The following is a 25,439-nucleotide window of genomic DNA, read 5'->3' as shown; positions in this document are numbered from 1 at the left end:
CCAATGCACATAAAATTAAAAAGAAAAAAATTCTTCAAGCTGGGGGTGGTAGTGCATACCTGTAATCCCCAGCACTCAGGATCTCTGTGAGTTCGAGGCCAGCCTGGTTTACAAAGTGAGTCCAGGACAGCCAAGGCTTCAGAGAGAGAAACCCTGTCTCGGGGGAAAAATGTCAAAAACATGCACAGCGGACAACTCCATAACAAATAGTGCTGGGAAACCAGACATTTGTATATATAAGAATGAAGCTAGATTCTTTCTCTCTCAACTTGCACAAAGACCTGAAACTCTGAAAACACTGGAGGAAAAAAGTAGGGGGGACACGTCAAGGTTCAAGGACAGATAAAGCCTTTCTGAGTAGGACTCTGATTACTTAGGAAACAAGGCCAATTGTCCCCAAATGGGACTCGTGAAACTAAAATGCATTTGTCTAGCAAAGAAAACCATTGACCATGTTAAGAGGCGGCCAAGAGACAGGAGAAGATCTTTACCAGCTATGTATCTAGCAGCGGACTCATATCTAGCATACACAAAGAAATATATATGTGCGTATATTATATATATAATATAATGTGGCGAGCTGCTGAAGAGAATGCTCAAAAAAAAAGAGAAAAGGAGTCCCAGCCTTTAGTCCTAGCACTCAGGAGGCAGAGGTGGGAGGATCTCTGTGAGTTCGAGGCCAGCCAAGGGCTACCCAGTGAGACCCTGAGTCTCAACAGGAAGGAAGGAAGGAAGGAAGGAAGGAAGGGACAACAGATGCCAGACGTTGTAAAGAGGAACACACAACCGTTGCTGCAGAGAATATAATCTGGTGTTATGAAAATCAGCACTGAGCTTCTCAATAAGCTAAAAACAGAGCTTTTACTGTCCTCGTTCCTACTGACTTTCGAGTCTTCCATGCGAATAGCTTGCTAAACTCCCAATTACAGCATTTTAGAGCCTATCTAGCCTGCGGGGGGCCAAACTCTTTCTATCACCTTCAACTGCAAACCACTCCCAGAGGACAGCAAAGCGCACGGCTCAGGGAGGCCCAGCAGCGGTCTTCACCTCTCGGTACCATTTTTTCTAAATTGTTTTTCTTGTTACTGTGACAGACTACCTGACAAAAGAAGTTTCAGGAAGGAAGGGGTTTTTTTGTCTTTCTTTCTTTCTTTCTTTCTTTCTTTCTTTTTTTTCTTTCTTTCCTGGCTCACAGTTGAAAGGTAAAGACCATCACTGTGGAAAGGCAGGGCAGCAGAAGTGACTCTCAGCCTTGACTCACACACAGCTCGGTGAACAGGAAGCAACAGCAAAGAATGCTGGGGCCAGGGAAAGGGGACAATGGCCTCCGCAGTGAAAGGTATCTGGGGAATCCCTCAAAGACATGAGCACATGGGACATGGGTATCTCTCCTAGGCGATTCCAAATCAAACGGACAGTGAAGCCAGCCAGTAGAGTAGTTACATTGCTGTACTTCAAAAATTAGTAGTTCAGGGGGCTAGGGAGATGGCTCAGCAGGTAACCGCACTTGCTGCTATTCCAGAGGACCTGGAGTTAGCACCCAGCGCCCACACCAGGCAGCTCACAACTGCCTGCAACTCCAGCTCCTGAAAACCCAATGCTTCTGAGAGCATTTGCAAGCATATGCACACGCACATACATTCAATTAAAAATAATAAAAACAAGTTAAAAAACTAATTATTTCGCAACCAGGCATGGTGGCACCTTTAATCCCAGCACTTGGGAGGCAGAGGAAGGCAGATCGCTCTGAGTTTGAGGCCAGCCTGGTCTATAAAGCCAAGTCCAGGACATCCAAGGCTGCACAGAGAAACCCTGTTTCAAAAAGCCAAAAAACAAAAACAAAAACTAACTAACTATTATTTTGTCAAGCGGTGGCGGTGGTGCCGCTCGCCTTTAATCCCAGCACTTACGAGGCAGAGGCAGGTGGATCTCTGAGTTTGAGGTGAGCCCGATCTACATGCTATACAGAAAAACCCTGTCTTAAAACAAAACAACAATAAAATCTCTAACATCTCACTGAGGCTAGAGAGATGGCTCAGCAGTTAAGAGCACTTACTGCTCTTGCAGAGGATGCAGGTCTGGTCCAGCACCCACAGCTCAGAACTAGCTGTAACTCGAGTTCCAGGAGATCCAATGCTTTTTCCTAGCCTATGTAGGTACCAGACACATAATACATATATGCAGGCAACACACACACACACACTAAAAATAAAAAATAAAAATATGGGGCTGGAAAGATGACTCAGGGGTTAAGAGCTATCTGTCCTTCCAAAGATCCTGAGTTCAATTCCCAGCAACTACGCGGTGGCTCACAACCATCTACAATGAGGTCTGGTGTCCTCTTCTGGCCTGCAGGCACACATGCGGGCAGAATACTGTGCAAATAATAAATAAATCTTGTTAAAAAATTAAAAAATATATTTCATTATAAACTCTAGTTTTCTGGGGGCAGGAGAGATGGCTCTGTGGTTAAGAGCACATATTACTTTTACAGAGCACCCAGGTTCAGTTCCCTCCCCTCACATGGCGGCTCACCAGCACCCATCACTCCAGTTTCAGGGAATATGACCACTCTGACTTCCGTAGGCACCAGGGGTGCACATGGTACACATACATAAAAAAATGCAGGCAACCCACTCATACACATAAAATCAATACATCAAAAAAGACATTTCCAGTCATTCTATTTACCTTCAATATGACCTTTTTTAGCTGGCCACTTCCTTGAAAGAAAAGACACAGATAGGGATATACCACAGCCATAAAGTGTTTGCCTAGTGTATAGAAAACGCTCTGGGTTCGAACCCCGATACCAGAATAGCAACATCATACCACAACCACCCCCACCACCACCACCCCCACCCCCCGCCAGTTACCATTGTACATTAAACAGAATGAAATTGTGTTACAGTAATCCTGAAAGTCAGGCACATGTTAATGCTTCCTCAGCACTCACAGCTGAGGCAGAGCTCAAGCCGGAGAGCCACCTGGGCTGCCTGAGAGACGCTGACTCAACAGGAAAAAGACGGCTTCCCTTGGGAGACATGTTAAAGCAGGCGCAAGCTGAGTTGCTCTCTGACAAAGGTAATTTTTATTTTCATTGATTGTATTTTATTTTGGGGGTTTCTTGAGGCAGCATCTCTTATATTTTTAATCACTGGGTGTGTTCACGTGCATGTGAGGTTCAGAAGTCTGTTTTCCTACCAGCACCGCCCCCCCACGTCAGCAGTCCACCCATCTACCGTGGGTGCTGTGGATGATGACCCTGAGGTCAGATCCTCGTCCGCTGAGACCCGCCGCTGCGGGAAGTTACAAGTGGGAAGACGCTGCGTTTCCCACAATGCAAGCTGGAGAGGAAATGGTCATTTCAGTGGGAGGCAGGCTTTAGGAATTACAAACTGCGATGGTTACTTGGGTTTGCATAAGGATGACAATAACGGCACCCGCAGCGCATAAGTAGGTAAACCCTACTCACTCCTTGTAAATAGTTTTCAGCTTTCTATTTATTCCATCGAGCCACTGCAGAAGCCTGCTCTCGTAAGGGACGTTGGTAAGATGCTCTGGGTGGGGGTGTGGGGGTCAGAGCACAGTGTTCGGTGGACAGAAGTGGGGGTTCAATATTTTTGAAGGGACAAATTGAGTGAGATGAACACAGTAGGCTCCCTAACTCTCCCTGGTCTCCTATTATTACTATTGTGTGCTTTGGCACTTCTCTGTATCAATCATGATGTAGCTCCTCCCCTTTCCTCCCAAAGGCTCTGGTTACTCTTTCTTCTTTTAGAAATCTAGAGTCTACAATTACCCTGATCCCCTCTTACTAAGCAATAAATTAGCCTTTCCCTAAGCTTTGCTTATAACTCAGCTGAAGGTTGTTCTTGGGTTTTGTTTTTTTTTTTTAAATAAAGCTTGCACAAAAGCAAATTCTGCCTCCAGGCTACTTGATTTCCTTACTCCCATTTCTACTTACAAGTAATTCATTTGGGGGCAATATTATCAGTGTCACACCAATACATTTATACATCAGCTTCCCAAGGCAAGCTTCATTAACAATAGCAAAAACACAATTATGAGTCTAATAAATTGAATTGAAATTCTTTTCTACAAACATCTGTAGTCTACTCTTTGTGGTTGTTCATGACTTGATCTAACAAACAACCTTAGACCAAAAAAAAAAAAAAAGTGCCTTTTCTCCCCTACAATTGGCAAAAATGAATTCTTGGGCTGGAGAGATGGTTCTGAGGTTAAGAGCACCCGCTGCTCTTCCAGAGGACCCTGGTCCAATCCCCAGCACCCCACATGGCAGCTCCCACCTGTCTGTGACTCTAGTTCCAGGGGAATCTGGCACCTTCACACAAATACATATATATGAATCTTTGTGAATTCCAGGTCAGTCAAGGCTACACTGTCTCCAAATAGCAACAAACAAAACAACTATGGAAATCTCAAACCAGAAGATAAAGTCCAAATGTGCCGAATGTTTAAAATCTTTTTCAGATTATTCGAGATGCTATATTAAAGACAAAACATTATGTGGTCCAAAAACTACAGTTTCATCTCTTTTAGGGCAAATAGGTACTGAAATTATAATCTCATTGAGATTATAAAATCAAAGATGAAGTTTAACTCCTGTTTGGATATGAATATAATCACAAACAATTCTTTTTGTACACCAAATACTAGTTTTGAAGACTCTCACAAGGGCAGCTCCCAACAGATATAAAGGAATTCAAGCGTTGGAACTGAAAATCACATTTCCATGCTAATTTCATAGCTCAGTTATTTGCAAAGTGTTATAAATTAAGGTTTAAAGGGTGGGGAAGCTTGAAGAAATGAACTTTCCACTTTACCAATGTTATCCTGCAGGAAATTAGCCAGGACTAGTGGAATTTACATCAGCTTAATATTCCACTTGAAAATGATTACTTTTGTACTTTTACTTAAGATGGCGAAGCGGCGAGTCCTGTTCTCTAACTCTGAGCAGCTGTTTCTCTTTCACATGGTGACACTTTTTTTTCCTTATCACCCCTCTAAGGATCCTTCTCCTCAAAGACGGCGGGAATGGTTTTAGAAAGCTGGTATTACAAACTCAGACACAACCCAGTATCGGTGGGCGACTGCGAACCTGACCCACTCAGGGAAGGCGAGTGTCACCTCCCGGGGATCAGAGCTGGCGTGGGGGAAGTGGTTAGATGTCCAAGGCGCTTGCACCTCAGAGCCCGGCCCGCATCCACCCCGCGCCCCACCTCCGGCCGCGCTCTGGTCCACCTGCAGCATCTCCGGTACCCGGGAGGTAGCCAGCGGACTCCGGCTGCAGGACCGCAGGATGCACCGAGACTTCCCAGAGGCGCCGATTCTAAGTTCGCCAGCGCCGGCGCCTCTCCACCGCGCGCCCCTTGGCTCGCTCCCTCCGTCGGGGCCACAACCCCCTCTCCTCTCGAAGGACCCCCGGCTGCCTGCGGGCGGGAAAACTCTGTCAGGTGCCTCCCGCCCCCCGGCTCCCGTCCGACGTCCGCTCCTACTGGGGAGCCTCGCTCAGCCAACCGCCGCAGCCGCGCGCCCTTCTCCACTCACCGGCTCGAGCCCTAGCAGCCATCTTAGCGCTCACAGCGCGCCCCGGGCCCCCTAGTTCGGACGCATCTGGGCGCCAGGGTCCGGGCTAAGTCTGCGGGGACGAAGCCACGCCCCCGCCACGCCTCCTGTGAAGCCACGCCCCTTGACATCCCTGTGCTAAACTGCGCTTGGCTGAAATAAGTTTGATCGCAGGCCATCCCGCGTCCCACTCGGGCACATGGCTCTGCGTGGACAACAAAAACTTGCTCTCAGGGCAGACTTTCTACTTGCGGCATCCTTAAGAGTCCTGGAAGAATAAACCCACTGTTAACACATACGTGTGAGATGCTAAATATCCCACGGGTTCGTGCTCACAAAACTCCCCGATTTTTTGCCACTGACATAACTTCGAATCATCATCATCAGGCAGCAACCTGGGCCAATTCCTTAAATTAAAAATCTGCTCAAATCTGCGGCTGTAGAAACTATCCCCTACAGGCACCCGGCTGTGCGTCAGCGGCCACCGTCTGCTGCGATAAGGATTTAACAGGAAAGGGCTCCTCAGTTTGGCATCACCGAACTCAAAATGATCAATGTACGACACTGAAGTTTATGTGCAAAAGAAACAAAGAGGCAAGAGGAAGTCTGCATTAGAAAAGTCCGACCTACGGGTACAAAACAATCTGTCAATCAGCTGGATCGATGACTGGTTAAGATCGCTGGCGGCTGTTCTACATACAGGAGCCAGGTTCCGTTCCCAGCACCCACAAGGCTGCTTAACGCTCTGTAATTCGCTTTCCAGGGGATCTGACACCCTCTCTGCTTTGCCTCGGAAACAGGAACACACGCGGTGCAGACGGACATTCAAGCAAAATATCCATACACTTGAAATAAGAAAGCTCTTTTTTTTTTTTTTAAATCAATGCTTACTGAGTTCTGATGGGTATTTTGGCGTCAGTTACACACACCCCGCCCCACCCCCCACCCCACGCCGCCATGGGACACTAAAAAACGAAGACACTCTTTATAGCGCAGCCAGACAAATGATCGAAGTTAGTATCAGTGCAATGCTAAATCTGGCATTATGTAGGGCACACTAAAATGGTTCGGGTTTTTTTTTTTCGGCGGGGGGGGTTGGTTGGTTGGTTTTGTTTTGTTTTTCTAGACGGGGTTTCTCTGTGTTGCCTTGGCTATCCTGGACTCGCTCTTTAGATCAGGCTGCCCTCGAACTCACAGCGATCCTCCTGCCTCTGCTTCCAGAGTGCTGGGATTAAAGTTGTTCGCCACCATGGCCCGGTTCGTATTGTTAAACTAACAAGTGTACTCTAGGGAATTTCTTCCAATAGTGTGAAGTGAGAGAGGAAAAATCAACACACAATATTTGAATGGCTAAATGCTCAACCAAGGGAAACGACAAATTAACACTTATCACAGATGTAACTTAATAACCTCTTGGGAGTTCTTAGATTGCTAACAAAATAACAGTAGAATGCAAATGACTCTTATTTTTAAAAAAAACGTATAAATGAAAATTACAAATACAGGAAATATAGTTACACAAATAAAAGGAATGAATCTACAGTATGTAAAACTCTTTAAGCACACAGCAATTCCAATTCAATTCCTCCCTGCACTGCATTCTTACACACAAATTTAATATGGGGGGGGGGGCCCTCCAGTGCCACGGTATGCATATGATATGGTCAGGGGACAACTTGTAAGAGCTGGTTATTGCTGTTAGGCAGTTTCTCTGCATCTTCACTCACACTCTCCTTCCACGATGTGGGTACCAGGGATGGGACTCAGGCCACCAGGCTTGGTGGCAAGTGTCTTCACCATGTGAATCACCCAGCGAGAAGCATCCCAAGTGGCTTGGGGGCGGGGGGCGGAGGGGGGACTGGATCTCTGAGAGGGAGCCCTGGGTGAATTGGTCCCCAGGTCTGCAGAACACAACAGGCAGTGTAAAATAGGATGAAGGAACAGGAGCAATAGAGAGTAGCTGGAAAACAAGGGACACGTGGTCAAATGGACTCTTAAACACAAGAATTTCCTGAGATTATGTTAAAAAAAAAAAGTCACATAGCCTGTTAACCAAAGCCGTGTGAATAAATGGAGAAGGAAGCGAAATAGGGAAAAAAACAAAAACAAACAAACAAAAAACAAAGCAACAGCAAGGACAATTACGCATAGGTGAAGGCAGGGAACTGGATGTTCTTATCAAAGATCTTGAGTTTGTACGGTGCCAAGTGGTAAGGGAGGCCGGAGAAAAACGCTAACAGTGTTAGTTACAGACAACATTTATAGCACTTTATATTCACTCTTACAAATTCCCTCAGCTGCTGCCCAGTCCCGCCTGTCTTCCCACCAATTACCGCACACTCTCCCTTCCATCACGAGCTCTGAAGCTCTCTAGTATAACCACATTTGTCCCTTGTTGTCAGAATCACTTCCCTTTGGTTTCTAACCAAACTCATCAAAGCTAAGCTTTCCGTTATAGTATTTTTAAAGATGCCTCTTTCTCCTCCATATCAACTGATTCCCCACACTTACCTATTATGTCCTTAAAAAAATCTGTCCCCGATGCCTTTTAGACTAAGAGGTCAGTCCTTTTATGGTCTCCCAGACTTTAGGGGTGCCCCACCTTTAAATCAGGGCAGATGTTTATTTCCTAAATAGAAAGTCTGCCCGTTTCAACTCTTCCGATCACTACAATCAAGCTGGCCTAAACTCTCACCTCCTGAAAACCACTTTCCTAGGAAAAGGGGGGGTCCTGGGTTCCCATCCCCCATGCCAGCAGCCCTTTATTATGCAGGCCTTTGCTTTTGTTCTGAGTTCTGAGCCTGGTTCCCTGCATTTGCATTGCAACCTCTGGTGTGGGGGGGGAATGGCAAAGACTGAGGCTTTGCCCCATTTGTTTACCTCGCCACAGCTCATAATCCAGTGCCAGCTCAAAATACTCTTAAAATTCCTAATGAAAACAAAAAACGGAAGCTGCCTGGCGCGAGATGGAGTTTTGAGAGTGGTGTGGAGGGAGTTTTCCTTTGTTCCCAACGGGCCAAATTAGGAGAGGTGACAATCTACCCCTTTCCCAAAGTAAGCAATTTCGTAAGAAATAACTTTAAGGACTCTGACTCCTAATTAGTATGTAACTAGCTATTCCTGAAGTATAGTACCAACTGATTTTTGTCCTTGGTTCTGTAGAGCGGAGCACGAATGAATACAAGACAACCAGCACACTTCATACAGCTTAGAGCTGGCTTTTTATGTTTTGTCTTGTTTTTTAGAGGGTTTTTGTTTGTTTGTTTTTGTTTACCCAGGCTTCCGTGAGTCGGAGAATTGTCTTTGAAATTCATTTCAGGGTAAAGAAGGATTAGTGAGCTTCTTAAATTTTAGGATGGACAAAAACTTTCTGTCAGCTTTTCAGGCGGCTCCCGTCCGCTGACTTGACGGTTTTACAGACTGCTCTTTGGACACCTGTGTGGCAGGCACTACAGCGGGAATTGAAATGTCAGTGTAATGAGGAGATAAAAGGACTGAATGGAGGAAGCAGATTAAGAGAGTGGGGGTTGGGCAAGGAGCCCTGTGGTAGAGGGGCTTGCCCAGGGTTCAATCCCCAGTCCTGCCACAAAACAAAACAGAAACACCCCCAAAGAGCTTAGCTGGAAAGTTTGGTTGAAGCGAAGCAGCACACGGTTGAGTTAAGTGACAGGAAACCAAAGACCTTATATTTCTGGCAAATATGTAAGGTGAAAAAATGGCTTCAGTTTTTTTGTTTGTTTGTTTGTTTGTTTGTTTGTTGTTGTTGTTGTTGTTGTTTTAGTCTAAGGAAGAAAGGACAAGTGTGGCAGCTGGTAGAGGTGATGCCAGCTGAAAGAAGCTGTTCTTGTTTCAAAAGGACAGTTTTCTCTTTCTCTTTCATTTTTGGCGCAGGGGACCGAAAGCATCTAGGATCTCGCCAACGGCAAGCCCTTTGTTGGGCTACCCCACCCCCGCACCCTCCACACCCCCGACACCGACCCCCCTCCCCCTCCCGGAGCCTCTGAAGAACTTTCCCCGGGGTGTTTCTCGTTCTCTGAGGGGAGTTTGCATTTTGGAGACGAATTGCATCGGAGAGAATGAAGCTGAGCGCTGGGTGGTTGAGGGATGAAGGGTCGGACGCAAAATTGTGAAGCTGGCCTGTTCGAAGTCTCCACGCGTGCACCCCGCCTACACCCCTCCAGCCGTTCAAGACCCTTCAAGGCTTTTACTGCACTGCCAAGGTTGTTTCTCCTTTCTTTCTGTTCCACGTTTTCTCATCTTGTTGCAAGGCAGGTACCTCCGTCTTGCATTTGTTTGAAGCTGCTCTATTCTCATGAAGCAAATTCATCCACTTTGTAAAGTGTGCATTCATTAATTTTTATTTTTTGCATTATTCTCTTTAAGAGTGCTCTAAGTAGGAACTGGAGAGAAGGCTCAGTGGTTAAGAGCACTGGCTGCCCTTCCAGAGGACCTGGGTTCAGTTCCCAGCACCCACACGGTGCTTACAACTGTCTGTGACTCCAGTTCCAGGAGGACTGATAGCCTCCCACAAAACACCAAAGCACATAAAATAAAAATAAATCATTAAGAAACAAAAAGACTGATCTAAGTAGAGCCAATAGACACCCAGAGAATGACATTATTTTTTTCCTTTTTGGTTCTTTGAGACAGGGTTTCTCTGTGTATAAGCCTGGTTGTCCTTGAACTCTCTCTGTAAACCAGGCTGGCTTCACACTCAGAGCTTCGCCTGCCTTTGGAAAATGGAATTTCTAAAATGAAATTTGAAATTTTGTTTTTAAAAAAAAATTTAAAAGATTTATTTATTGTGTATACAAGTGCTCTACCTACGTGTACACCTGCAGGCTAGAGGTCTGCATTAGGTCATATTATCGATGGTTGTGAGCCATATGCGGGTGCTGGGAATTAGACTCAGAACTTTTGGAAGAGCAGCCAGTGCTCTTAACCTCTGAGACATTTCTCCAGCGCCCTAAATTTTACTTTTTTTTTTTTTTTTTTTTTTTTTTTGGGCGGGGAAGGGGTTTGTACTAAAATACCAATAAATTTGAGGATAAGTACTACAAAGGTAAAAAAAAAAAAGTACTACAAAGGTTAAGTTAATTATAGTACTATGACAGACATGGGCAGCAAAGTTTCAGCACCCCTTGCTTATACAAGGCCAGGAGTTTGAGAAAAGGAAAGGTTGGGAGTGGTTCTAGGATTAAAATATTAACCTTTAAAGGTTCAGGAAAAACTATGGCAAAAAGATACACGTAATCTTTATAAGGGGTTTACTCTTGGCTACCCGAGGTTTCCACTGGGAAAGAAAGTTTGTTTGTACAGTAGATATTCACTGTTTAATGTTCATCATATCTTCCGTCCTGAAGCCAGTGTTTACAGAGTAAGGAGGACCGGCTAGCCAGCTCAGTAGTGGAGCCTTTGCACAGTGCACACTGCGACAAATTAATGAAGGATACATGCCAAGCAAAGTGGGGAGATGTGTGAAACTGGGGTCTTTCACAACTGAACCATTTTCTCACATTGTGGGGTTTTTGTTTGTTTTGTTTTATTTTGTTTTTCGAGACACGGTCTCTCTGTGTAGCCTTGGCTGTCCTGGACTCACTTTGTAGACCAGGTTGGCCTTGAACTCACAGCGATCCTCCTGCCTCTGCCTCCCGAGTGCTGGGATTAAAGGCGTGCACCACCACGCTAGCTTCACTTTGTGTTTTTGGGGCAGGGTCTTCCAGTATAACACAGGCTGTCGTTGAACGGGTAATCTCCTGCATCAGCCTCCTGAAGACTGTGATTATGAGAGAGCGCCACCAAATTCGGCCTTAGTGTTTATCTGCAGCCCTCTCTTTGGAGGGGAGGTGTACAGACTCATATTTTCTACCTAGGTTTATAGATAATGACAATTTACACACCCAACATCCTACGAGTAGCACTGTACCTTGTCAATTGTCTTACTCTAGCTGTTTGGCGAATAAGGTTAAATAATTGAGGGTTGGGGAGAGTTCCCCATTGAAGGAACTTTCTCTTTCTCCTTCCTCCTACTCCTCCTCCTTCTTTTATTTTATTCTGTTACTTTATTAATATTCACTTTTATTATATACTTATTTATATTTGTTTATTTGGATTTTTTTTGAAGACAGGGTTTCTCTGTGTAGCCCTGGCTGTCCTGGATCACACTGTTCTACGACCAGGTTGGCCTTGAACTCAGAAATCTGCCTGCCTCTGACTCCCAGTGCTGGGATTTAAGGTTATAGGTTATAGATGTGTCCCATTTAGCTCGTCTTATGTGAAAATTTACTTAAAATGTTCTGAAGCCTATGTGTTGACATCATATAAGTGGCTGCCTCTAGGTTACTTAGCAACCTATGATGTCATCGCTTGCTGCTGCCAGGTATATAAAAAGGCCAACATGCCATCTTGTCTCTGTTTTACTTTGCCTCTCTCTTCTCTTCTCTTCTCTCTCTCTCTCTCTCTCTCTCTCTCTCTCTCTCTCTCTCTCTTTCTCTCTCTCTCTCCCTATCTCTCTGTCTCTATCCCCTTGGGGCACTCCCCCATTTCCTTCTCTCCCACGCTCTACAATAATTTTTTTTGGTTTTTTGAGACAGGGTTTCTCTGTGTAGCCTTGGCTCTCCTAGACTCGCTTTGTAGACCAGGCTGGCCTCGAACTCACAGGGAACCACCCGCCTCTGCCTCCCATGTGCTGGTATTAAAGGCATGCACCACCAAGCCCAGCCTCTGCAATAAATCTTATACCATGTGTGTTGTGTGGCACATATTTAACATTGGTGCAGAAACCCTAAAACTAAACTTACATTGGATGTAACCAATTTTCCTCTTTTAAAATTTTTCTTTTAAGAGTTCAAGGATAACTTGGCATATTGCTAACTGTATTCCTCTGTATTGGCATTAATCCAGATTCACTGTAGTAGATTTGGTAGCCATTTATTTAGCTAAACATGTGTATGTGCTACAATCTGAGGAGATTCAGCTCTTGAGTTCCTTTTGCAGGGCAGGTTTCAATGTCATTTCCTGTCTCTGACTCACTGTGTGCCAGCAGGCATCTTTCTGTTCGAGTCTCTTCTTTCAGAAGTGCCAGGTCAAGTGAGGAGGAGTAGAAATGACTGTTGAAGGACTCGGGAAAAGGCTGAGAAGCCATTTCAGAAGACTGGGTCTGCAGTCTTGGCTCCAATGTAGACTCAAATATGTCCTTCACACCCCTCAATTAACTCAACCTAAAATGAGGCTGATGGTGTTGACCCAGCAGACTCACCATGTTGATCTGTGAGATTTGTTATTGTTTTGATTTTGAGACAGGACCTGGCTTGTTAGCTCAGGCTGCCTTCCAACTCTCGAGCCTCTTGTCACAACCTCCCTAGTGCTGGGATTACAAGTGCATGGGACCATCCTGGCTTCGATGAAAGTTCTTGAAAGCTACAACATATTTAGCTTGTTTTATATGTGACCAAAACACTACTGCAACAGGGTTTGTTGTGGTTTTTTTGTTGTTGTTTTGTGACTTAGAACCTTACCGGTGGCACAACGCCTTTAATCCCGGCACTTGGGATGTAGATGCAGGTATAGTGCTTTAATATTAGCATCCAATGAACGCTAAGTGCTGTGGCGCCACACACACACACACACACACACACACACACACACACACACACACAGGGTTTCTCTGTGTAGCCCTGGCTGTTCTGAAACTTGCTCTGTAGACCACACGGGTCTCAGACTCTGAATTCTGCCTATCTCTGCCTCCTGAATGCTGGGATTAAAGGTGTCACCTCTGTGTGGTGTTCCTACTGAGCCTTGTCACGTCCCAGGACAGAACTTAATTAGCTGCTTAGACCCTTACCATTTCTTTTTTTCCTTCTTTTTTTTTAAAAAAATACTTTATTTTTATTTTATGTGCACTGGTGTTTTGCCTGCATGTACATCTGTGTGAGGGTGTCAGATCTTGGAGTTACAGATAGTAGTGAGCTGCCACGTCGGTGCTGGGAATTGAACCCACGTCCTCTGGAAGACCTGTCAGTATTCTTAACTGCCCAGCCATCTCTCCAGCCTGTTTCTTTCTTCTTCTTTTTCTTCCTTCCTTCCTTTCTTTCCTTCTCCTCTCTCTCTCTCTCTCTCTCTCCCTCTCTCTCTCTCCCTCTCTCTCTCTCCCTCTCTCTCTCTCCCTCTCTTTCCCCTTCTTTCTTTTCACATAAGACCAGGCATCATACTTGCTGTGCTAGGACAGAATTTGATCAACTTGTTCAAATTTGCAGAGCAGAGTCTCCACTTGGGAGGCTGGACTTAGCAAGGGAGAAAGAAGCATTTTCCTAAGGGGACCACAGCAAACTCTGTCTGTGTCTAGATTGTGCAGTTTGTTTTATTTCGTTGATCTGCAATCTGACAGAATATTTGTCCTCATTTGTGGTGGCGTTCATGTTTTCTTGTCTAGGCTGCCCACATACAGCTTTCTCTGGTTGCCTTTAACTCAGTTTCACCAAGGTCTCAGGAAAAGTAGCTATGCCACTGGTCCCCACCCCCGTCTCAAGTCAGCTGGCTCCCGCAGGAACGAAAACACAACCGTAAAGCACATAGAAAAAATAAAATAAAAAAGCGTTAATTACCAGAACATACCATATGACATCATCAGTTTAAACTGAGTGAGCCATGTTGAAGCCACTGTAGTGATAACAGTGAGATTTAGTTCCATATACATTTTGTTTTATGAGGTAAGTACCCAACAACAATGTAGTCATTCTACAAAAGATTTGGTTCAGGTTTTTGTTGGCACGTCAGTGTTAACCATTGGGAATTGGGAGTTTCAGATTTCATGTGAGATCAGTGGTACAAATCTAACAACAAATGGGATTATTGCTTGTCAGCTTAGATTAACACAACACTAGCTCCCCTGCATGCATTAGGTAACTTTGTCTCTTAACCGACAGACCTGAAAATAATAAAGACATGGTATCTGTCTTGGAAATACCAGTTAGCCCTTGATTTTTATCATTTCATGTTCCCATACTGATTTTTTCCACAAACATTTGGTCCTGCACCTTTAGCAGGCTTTTGGTCCTAAGCCTTTTACCTGACTATCAAAATGCCCTGGTCATTTCATTGGTAAGTCTGATGGCAAGAGGGGAGACCTATGCGTTATCACAGAGACATATAAAAGGCATTGTTTCAGTGTAAACACAAGGATGGAAATACTTGTGTCTTAGTAATAATGCCTTTATGTATATAATATATATTCCTAACATATACTATGTAACATATAGTCCTATTGCATATTATATATTATATAGATGAGGTAATTGGAGTCTTAAGTGACATAACAATGAACAGACCTGGAACTAGAAAACAAATCGGATAATTACTTGTTATTTTTTCTAGTGCACCTTACAAATACCATAGGAATTATTTTTTAAAAAAAAATAGTTACAAAACAAAACTTCCTTTACAGGCTGATCACGTGCCTACGTGAGGTATAGGGCTTATCTATCATATGTCTAAGATTCTGGTTCAGTCCCCAGCAATATGAAATAAACCGCCACCCACCTCAGCCTGTCTAATTCTGGAAAAGTGTGTGGAGGCCGGACTGCCTACATCCGAAAAAATAATGTGCTGGAATTACTAAGTAGAACTTGTGTGGGGCTTTGACCGAGAGTAGCCCCCATAGACTCATGTGTGTGAATGGTTTCTAGCTGGACTGTTTAAGAGATTTTAGGAGGTGTGGCCTTGCTGGAAGAAATGTATCACTGGGGGTGGGCTTTGAGGTCTTAAGCATCTCTCTCCTCCTCCTCCTCTTCCTCCTCCTCCTCCCCTTCTTCTCTTCCTCTCTCTCTCCTCCCCCTGCCCCGCTCTCTCTCAGCTATTGCTCCCTGCCCCAATGATTATGGACTCATCCTTTGAAACTGTAAGCAAGCCACCAGTTAAATGCTTCCTTTTCTAAGTTGCCTTGGTCACGGTGTCTCTTCACAGCAGGACAAAGGTAACCAAGACAGCATGTGAGGGTAAAATTAGAAAAGAATTGCATTCAGTAGAGCATTTTACCAGCACCCTGTCTTCTGTTAGAGAGCTAGCATACCCAACATAATTTAATACGCATCTCAAGATGTCTACTCCATTTTGAGATGCTCTACCACCATAATGTGTAGGGTGCTCTTGTACCACAACTGTACATTTGTAGATAGAGTCATGACTTTGGAGACTATGTTCGAGTTAGGCGTAGGTTCAGGGGTAGATCACTGGACAAGCATAAGGAAGGCCCTAGATTCAATTTACAACGCTGCAAAAGAGAAGTGAAAACAAAAGGGAGTGTGAGCCGGGCTTGCCACTTGGCTGTAGAGCGCTTTCGCAACATGGATGAAGCCCTGACTTCCGTGCCTAGTGTCACCTACACAGGACCTGGTGGCATATGCCTGTAATGCCAGCAATCTTGGAGCCAAGGCTTCATGCCTATTGGGCAAGCTCTCTGTCAATTGAGCTACATCCCAGTTCTATTTCCCCCACATCCTTTTCAAGTTAGTTGGCTCCTAAGGGTTGTTAGGGAAAGTAATACATACTTAACAGAACAATAATCACAGTTGGCTCTTTCTCTCCCGACCCCCCCCCCTTTTTTTTTCCTGAACAGAGTTTTCCCTGGCTAGCCTGAAACTCGAGACCCTCCTCGCCTTAGCAGTACTCTTCATTGAGAGCTGCATGTGCTAACATACCTGTCAAAAACCCACAGCTAAGCCTGGAGCCAAGCGTGGTGGCGCTTGCCTGGACCTCAGTACTAGCGAGTCTAAGGTGGGAGACTTATATGGCCTGGGCCACATAATGAGACCTTGGCCAAAGAATGCCAAAGCAAAGCATGACCCCAGCAATCGCAAGCCCACGTGCTTCTCTATATATGACTATTATAATAAGATAGAGGTTATTATAATGCAGCTTAGTAACTACTGTATATTTGTGTAGAGCACTCACTATATGGGGGGGAAAAACCCTAACAATTTTAGAGCAAGCTAAATGGGTTAAATGTGTTAGTATATGCCTACACATGACTGCTAACCCATCCCCAAAATCCATTGTTAGCTGAATTGTTTGCTTTAATAACAACTTTTCCCCTCTCGTCTTTTTTTCTTAAAAAACAAAACAAAACAAGGAGCCAGGCATGGCGGAGGGTGCCTTTAATTCCAGCACTCAGAAGGTCTGAGTCTACATGGTGGGTTCCAGGACACCTCCAGCTGTGTAAAGACCTTGTATCAAAAATCCAAAACCAAGACAAAACGTGGTTTAGGCTTATTTATTTTCTGTGTGTGAGCGTTTTGTCTGCATACATCTAGGTGCACCACATGAGTGCCTGGTGCCAGCAGACCTTAGAAGAAGGTACCAAATTTCCTGGAACTGGAGTTACAGTTGATTGTGAACCATCATGTGATCATGTGGGTGCTGGGAACTAGTCCTGAGTCCTCTGCAGTCTGCAGGAGCAACAAGTACCACTTCCCCCCACCCCACCCCCTTTTTTTTGAGACAGGGTTTCTCTGTGTAGTCCTGGCTGTCCTAGAACTCACTCTGTACATCAGGCTGGCCTCAAACTCACAGAGATCTTCCTGTCTCCCAACTGCTGGCATTAAGGGTGCAACATGTACTCTTAAAGGCTGAACTGTCTCTCCAGTCCCAGGCTTTATTTTACATTTTCTTTTTTTCTGAGATTTTAGAAACTATTTTTAAGTGTGTGTGTGTGTGTGTGTGTGTGTGTGTAAATGTGGGTATGTTCATGTGTGTATATGTTCATATGTGTATGTGCATGTATATGTATGTGTGCGTATGTATGTATGTATGTATTATGTGTGTATGTGGATATATGTGTGTATTTATGTGTGTGTAGCCAAGAAGGCACCTTTCTTTGCAGCCCCTCTTTGCTTTTCTCCATCCCTTTTTTCTGAAAGCCTGGATAACTGAAAACTAGCTTTATGCTTTCTTTGCCTCCCGTCACTTGCTGACTCCCTTAGTTCAGAAGTCGCACTGTCTCAGTCATACTATGCTGTGAACATAGGATCTCAACCCCATTTAAAGTGGGCACGGAGGGGCTGGCAAGATGGATCAGTGGTTAAGAGCTCTGTCTGCTCTTCCAGGCTCAATTCCCAGCACCCAAGTATTGGCTCACAATGGCCTGGACATCCAGTTTCCAGGGCATACAGTTCACTCTTCTGTTCTCCATAGGCACTAGGCATGCTTATAGTGCACAGACATATATGCAGGGAAAACATCTATACACCTACAAATAAGCATATACATAGAAATAAGTGGGCAAGGAAAACTTACTTATAAAATTGTTTGTTTAAATTTTTTTATTCATTTCAATAGTTTACGATAAGTGTGTCTTTTTCTTTTTTTTTTTTAGACTAGGCCAGCCTCGAACTCAGAGATTCACCTGCCTCTGCCTCCCTGAGTGCTGGGATTACAGGCACATTCCACTTCACCTAGCACTTTTTTTGTTTTGTTTTGTTTTTTGAGACAGGGTTTCTCTGTGTAGCCTTGGCTGTCTTGGCCTCACTTTGTAGACCAGGCTGGTATCGAACTTGCAGAGATCCACCTGCCTCTGCTTCCCAAGTGCTGGGATTAAAGGCGAGCGCCACTACACCTGGCAGGTCACCCAGCACTTTTAATTTTTAAAAATATTTACTTATTTCATTCTATATGTACGCATGTTTTGGCTGCATGTATGTATGTGCACCACATGCATGAAGTGCACAAGGAGGCCAGAAGAAGGCGTTGTGAGGTTAAGAATGGTTGAGCCCCCCGTCATGTGGGTGCTGAGAGCTAAATCCCCGTCCCTGCAAGAACAGCAAGTGCCGTTAAAGCCACAGAGTCATCTCCCCACCCCCAGCCTGCCATCTCTATAACAGAAAAACTCAGCCCATCACGCCATCCGTGGGTAACCACATGTGAATAATAGCTAGTGTTTCCTAGCACTTACACATGCCAACGCCTATGCTTAACAGCAGCTTGTCAATCTTTTTTTTTTTGTATTTTCAAGATAGAATTTCTTTGTGTAGCCTTTTGTGACCTGGATTCCCTTTGTACACCTGGCTGACCTTGAACTCAGAGATCCGCCTGCCTCTGGCCACACCTTCCCCCCAACCCCCCCACCGCCTCCCACGCCCAACCAACCCCAGTGCTGGGATTAAAGGCTGGGCCACCACTGCCTGGCTTGCTTCTTGTCACTTACTCCATGCAATAAACCCTAAGAGTTACTACTGAGAGATGAAAAACTAAAGACACACAGAGAAATAGTGACTTGCTTTGGTCATATAGCTACAAACAATGCCAGGACTTGAACCCAGCACATTTGACTCTAGATGTCACCAGGTACATCTCTACTTTGTCACTCGTCCTACCTAATCTGTACCCAAAGTCAGGCAAGGGCCGGCTTCTGCCAGTATCAGCTTGAGGTAGACCACACACAACATCTCTTTGGGGCCTTCTGGGTTATTTTGACTTTCAAAGATATTCAAAAGACGTTCATCTGATCTGACAAACACTCCCGCTTTTCTTAGAATTCTTATAGAAAAAAAAAAAACGGCAAACAACTCATTCAAAAGATAAACTGGGGCTGGAGAGATGGCTCAGTGGTTAAGAGCACTGTCTGCTCTTCTAAAGGACCCGGGTTCAATTCCCAGCACCTACATGGCAGCTCACAACTGTAATGTTCCCGGAATATGGATCCAGGTGACCCAGGTAATCTGACACCCTCACACTAATGCCCGTAAAATTAAATAAATTGTGTGTGTGTGTGTGTGTGTGATAAACTGGATTAAGTATAGCTTTTGACCAGGGAGATGGTGGCCCACACCTTTAATCCCAGCACTTGGGAGGTAGAGGCAGGAGGTTCTCTGTGAGTTCAAGGCCAGCCTGGTCTACAAAGCAAGTTTCAGGACAGCCAAGGTGACACAGAGAAACGCGGTCTTAAAAATAAATAAACAATAAATAAACAAAACAGAAAATGGAAGTCTTTTTCCTTTAGTGTAGCCAGTAAGTAAGTATTCCTTCCTTCCTTCCTTCCTTCCTTCCTTCCTTCCTTCCTTCTTTCCTTCCTTCCTTCCCTCCCCCTCTCCCCCTCCCTCCCTCCCTTTCTATCTTTGTCTGTTTGTCTATCTGTGGTACTGGGGACTGATCTAGGGCTTAGCAGATATAAGGCATCCTTTCTGCCACCAAGTTACACTACCAGTAAAGAGTGTCATTGTTTTTTTTTTAAGAGTGTCATTTTGAAGTAGTATTTTTTTTTTCCGAAGTAGCATTTCCTTCCGTATCCTCCAGTGAATAAGTTTCAGGTTTATAAGAGACTTATCCAAGCATGGACGGTTGATGCGGACAGCGTGAGCCCGTGCCACCCGTCTTCTTCCCCTTGCCAGTTCGCCTTACCTGGAGCAACAGGAACTCGCAGCTTCCTGAAGCAATCCTGTTTGAGGATCACTGTGGAGAAGTGATGTTGGGTGGAAACGTGTCTTTGGGCAGCTTCTTGTCAGTCCTGCGAGTGATGAACACGGCTGTGTCAGTGCCTCTGCGGCAGGTCTCGGCGGGTGTCTGCTGTGTGTGGCACAGCTGGTGAGCGCTCTGTGTGCTCTTAGTGTGGAGCCATTTACGTTCTTTGTGCAGTGCTTTATCAAAGTGCTTTGCATGTTAGCAGACTATCTTGTCTTACTTTCTTGTCTGGGAGAGGCTGGGGGGTAATTTATACACAGGTACACATGTGTTCACACACTCCATTTGTAGAGCAACTATTATTTCTTAATCCTTATGAGGTAAGATATTCTAATTTTACATATGAAGAAAAAGAGAGTCAATAGCTCTTCAAAATGTCCAGCCAGGCATTTGACAGAAATGAAAGTTTCCAAGGAATGAATGCCGGACTATATTTTATTATTTTGTCTTTTTTCATTTTTCTCAGGCTGGCCTTCAAATAGCTAGGTAGCCAAGGATAACCTTGATTTTTTTTTTTTTTTTTTAGACAAACTCTCATGTAGCATAGGTTGGCCTCAAACTTGCAATGCAGTTGAACACAACCAACTCCTGACTCCTTTGCTTCCACCTGCTGGGCGCTAGGGTTATAGCAGGTGTGTCACAACATGCATGCTAGGCAAGGGCTCTAAAAACTGAGTTCCATCCGCAACTGACCTTGAACCTCTGGTCCTCCTGCCTCCTCCTCCAAAGCGCTGTGGTTCCAAGTCTTATTTCCACAGTGCTCGGGCTCAAACCCAGGGTGTAGGTGAGCTAAACAGGTGCTTTGCTAATGAAGCTTTATCTCCGGCTTTAAATCCTTGCTTTTTGCTGTAATCTGTGAATGCCAGGTCTGGTGGCATGGTGCGTCTGCGGTTCATGTCCAGCAAGACATCCAAGAAGTTACAAAGCTGCTTCTGGAGGTAGAATCAGTCTCTTGAAAAGTAAATTCTTGGGTTTGTTTGTTTGCTTGTTTGTTGTTTTGTGGTGGGTGGGTAGGTGGGGGGTGCTTTTCTTTGTATAGCCTTGGCTGTCCTGGAACTTGCTCTGTAGACCAGGCTGGCCGGTGTGAGAATGTGTCGGCCCTGGAGCAGGTGTGAGGAACAGTTGTCAACTGCCCAATATGGGCGCAGGGCACGGAAGTAATGACCTCTTGGAAATGCAGTAAAAACTGCTGAGCCACCTTTCCTGCCCGGTCACTTTGCTTTTCAAATACAGTATAAAATGGAGTTCTTTCCTCATGCCTGCCAAATCCAACTGAAGATAAGGTGAGAGGATGTAGCCAGTGCCCTTTTTGCTAAGTGCACACCTTCTTCAAGTGGATGGGACTATTGCTAGGTACTTTTAAATGAGTTGTTGTTGTTATTATTATTATTATTATTATTATTATTATTATTATTATTATTATTACATCAAATCAGGAAAGGTCAGGAGATACCATATGTCAGACACAAAGGTCCTTGTTTAAAAAGGGGAAAAAAAATCTTAAACTCTAACCCTCAACCCTACCCCCAAAACGACAGAAGTGCATTAAAGCTCAAATCTTCAGTCTTGAAGGGAAGAGAACCAGACTCTGTTTCCTCCCAGCCTCACCTGTCCTCATGCCAGCCTTTCTGAACTCCCAGACTTCTCGCCAAGGCAGGTTCTGCTCATCCAAAGCTTTCCATTTCGTCTGTTTGAAGTCCTATGAAGCCACTGCCACGAGAAGGGTGGGCATTGTGAGCTCATACAGAGCTGTGGGGGAGGGGAGGGGAAGGCTGGCCTGGGTAAGGGACGCTCTCACCCCCAGCATCTGGTCGCTAAGCTTCAAACATCTGCATCACACTGGGGGTTTCCATCCCCCCTTAGATGTCATTGATCCCCATTTGTCCCTGGTTGCCGGGGGGGTGGGGGGGTGTTTGGGGGTGGGGGTAGGGTGTTGCCCCGGGGGATTTGGGGGCCAAGCTCATTGGTCTTCCTCTTGTTTTCTGCCTGCATTCTACCTTGGTAATGAATGCTGTGGCTTTGCCCAGCCTCAGTTCTGTCGCTTTGAAAACAGGGCCTTTAGCCACCAGTTCTTTGACTGGCCTCCAGCTGACTGCGATGCCCCTGAGACTGAAGAGCTTGGACAGGCTTCAGAATCAAATTTCTTTTTGGAGTTTTCTTTGATGTCAGAAAACAGTTAAAAACAAAACAAAACCCAACCCCCCCCCCCAAAAAAAAACCCAACTCCTCCTCCTCTTCTAAATATCTTTGATCTTTCTGTCTTAGCAACAAATGAGAAATGTTTTTAGAAGCTTTGCAGACCCTCCAGTACCCACAACTCTCTGTAAATTAGCGACACTACCAGTTCTGGCATCCTGGAATTCAGTGGTTTTCTGATGCAGGTTGAATTCAGTGAATGTGATTTGCCAAGAAGGAATAAGCTGATTTCCTGTTAGTGTCCCATAATTTTCTCGAGTGCTGCCTTCTACGTGTGAAGTCTCAGGAGCCCTGTGTGCTGTGGTATCCGGAAGATGGGATTGTCCTTCAATTTGCTGTTTTCTTAGAACGCCATCACTAACACCTTCAGAGCCTTCAATAATCCCATCTATTGCACATGGCAGCACAGTGACCTCTACTGGTAGCTTTCAGAAAATTCTGCACTAAGGAGTATCATCCCTGTTGGAAAGGCTAGATCACTGAAATTAGTTTGTAGCATGCAAAGCCCCAGGTCTAGTCCTCAGCCAAATCAATGTGGTGGCGGGTGTGTGTGAATCCATAGAGGGAGGAAAAAAGAGAAAGGAGCTGGGTGAGGTGGCACACACCTGTAATCCCAGCACTCAGGGAGGCAGAGGCAGGTATATCTCTGAGTTCAAGACCACCTGGTCTACAAAAATGAGTCCAGGACAGCCAAGGCTACACAGAGAAACCCTGTCTTGAAACAAACAAAAAACCAACCAACCAAAAACAAAAACAAAAAAATATGAAGAAAGAGAATAAGTAAATAAATAAATAAATTAGGAGACCAACAGTTTAGTAGACTGGGCTAAGCAGTTCCTTTGGAGGCATACTCAGCTTCAAAGAAGAGACAGCGGAGGGAAATATGCACTGGATGAAGCAAAATTCAACATGGATAGAGTGGTTCAGGAAACTGGAGACCCAGGCTAGGCCGATGGGTCAGCAAGTAAACCTGAGTTCAAGTCCTGAAACCCATGTAAAGTTCAAAAGAAAAAACTGACACACACACACACACACACACACACACACACACACACACACACACACACTCATACATACAATAAATAAAACAAAATAGAACCCAACTCTCTTGGAACTAACATTTCTCTAGAGAAGGAACAAAGACCAGCCTATAGACAAAGATATCCAGTAGATTGATTTGAAACAAAGAAAGAAAGAAAGAGTTTAGTTTTCTTTTGAGACAGATTTGAAGTTCTGAAGGACCCTCTAGCTAAAACAAGTGCTAGAGAGAAGAACGTCGTCCTTGGCGGCATTGCACAAAGAAACCCAGAAACAAAGGGAAAGTAGGCAGGCGAGGCGATTTCTTGTTGTCAAGAGGGCACGCCGTGATCTACACTGGGTGAGCTGCAACACCGGGAAAGGAAGTTGACTTACGTTTTATTCTAATGCGGGTGGCATTTAATTTTAAGGCACGCGACAGCGTCTCACCCCGCTGGTGGGAGCGTGACTTCACAATCTGATGTGATTGGCTAATTCGTAATTGGCACAAAGGGAAGAGGGAGAAGGAGTCGGGCCTCAGAGTCAGGGGCGGGACAGACAAGCACACACGTAGCTTCGCAAGATGAGTGAGATTTGGGTCAAAAGAACAGAGGGGAAAACTAGTTATTTTTGAGGTTCGAAAGTGAGGTTAAACATATCTTTTAATCTTCACAAGAAGTCGGAGAGAGCCGGACGTGTTGGCGCGCGCCTTTAATCCCAGCACTCGGGAGGCAGAGGCAGGTGGATCACTGTTAGTTCGAGGCCAACCTGGTCTGCAAAGCGAGTCCAGGACAGCCAAGGCTACACAGAGAAACCCTGTCTCAAAACAAAACAAAACAACAAAACAAAACAAAAACAAAAACAAACAAAAAACAGCCGGAGAGGTGGCTTTGCTTTCCGTGAATTATCAAACAGAATTTGATGGATGTCGGCAGGATTTTTCAATAACATGCTGTGGCCGCCAGAGAACCGGCTCGTTACTCAGGAAGACTGAGGAAGAAGCAGAAGCGTGAGGGAGCGCTATTGTGCCGCCGTCTAGCATGGTCGCCACAGACCAGAGTGGCTATAGAAATGAATTAAAATAAGAAAATTCACTCCCTCGGTTCCACTAACCACGTTTGAACTGCTACCTTGCCACATGCAACTGACATAGGTATTAGTATGCAAAAGGGTCTCGGGATTTTCTGGAGGACCGCGTGGCCTGTCATGAAATCATAGTCGGGGGAATGCAGAAGAGCAACAGCTGTTGTTGTTTTCCAAGACAAGGTTTCTCTTTGTAGTCTCGGCTGCCCTAGGACTCACTCTGTAGACCAGGCTGGCCTCCAACTAGAGCTCTGCCTGCCCCTGCCTCCTCCTGAGTGCTGGGTTAAAAGGCAGGCATTGTGGTGCCCCGGGTGCACCAGCTGTTCTGTATGGTGTGAAATGAAAGTGATTTAAGAATGGTGAGGGATAAAGTTCTTAATTTCTTTCTGCATTTTTGTCCACTGCTCAGTCTCTTTATTTTTATTTTTGGCTTTTTTTTTTTTTTTTTTTTTTTTTTTTTTTTAGGCAGAGTTTCTCTGTGTAGCCTGGGATTAAAGGCACGTGCCACCACCACGCCCTACTTGCTCAGTTTCTCCTAAAGAGCTCTTCTGCCTACTCCCAAAGTTGTCCAGCATCTCAGAGTTCTCTCTGTGCTCTTTTTTTGTTTTCTGTATTCTTTTTTTTTAAATCTTGCATATAAAATTTAATGTAGTCAGATACATCTAAACAGACAGTAGGATGGTGACTCCCCACTGTCAATCAATTCTTCTCTCTTTGTTCTTCTTTTTCTGGCCAAACTTTTAACTTCACGGAGATCTTTTATCTTCTTACTCTTTGTAGCCATTCTTTGGGGGCGTGTTCTCATTCAAATTCCCAGCTGACTCAGATCCATTTGTGTTTAGTCTGGATTGCTCTCCTGAGCTTTGGATCATTGTGTGGAGCTGTCACAGCTGCATTGGGTGGACTTCGCCAGTACCTCAAGCCTCAAACTAACATATCCAAAGTTGTGTTCCTCACCTCTCTCTCCCTGCAAGCATCTTCCTCCTCCCCTGCATCCCCGTCTTAGTGAGCACCATATCCTAAACGGTTAACTCTCTGAGCTTAGAGGATATACAAGAGGCTTGTTTTTCTCCCTCAGTTCTTCCTTCTTTCCCACCCTTGCCTTA

At 44.9% G+C, this 25,439-nt stretch overlaps 1 protein-coding gene across 8 annotated transcripts in view; it reads right to left on the bottom strand.

Annotated features, from left to right (window-relative positions):
- Positions 1 to 23,678, bottom strand: part of USP44 (ubiquitin specific peptidase 44) — a 43,529-nt gene extending 19,851 nt beyond the window's left edge. For 2 of the 8 annotated variants that reach the window (XM_084794401.1, XM_084794403.1), the window contains exon 1: positions 5,266 to 5,453. The gene's annotated coding sequence lies outside the window, so the exon portion shown is untranslated. Of the gene's footprint in view, positions 1 to 5,243; positions 5,454 to 19,977; positions 20,084 to 20,730; positions 21,138 to 21,645; positions 21,816 to 22,034; positions 22,137 to 23,646 lie in introns of those variants that run through there. The other 6 variants (XM_084794399.1, XM_084794397.1, XM_084794398.1 and 3 more) reach the window with 6 other exon arrangements.
- Positions 23,679 to 25,439: the final 1,761 nt, after the last annotated feature.

Source organism: Acomys minous, assembly GCF_964271855.1.
Source record: "Acomys minous genome assembly, chromosome: 9".
In the NCBI taxonomy this organism is placed as follows: domain Eukaryota; kingdom Metazoa; phylum Chordata; class Mammalia; order Rodentia; family Muridae; genus Acomys; species Acomys minous.
The sequence above is the reverse complement of the archived record's forward strand: the minus strand, read 5'-3'. Positions and strand labels throughout refer to the sequence as shown.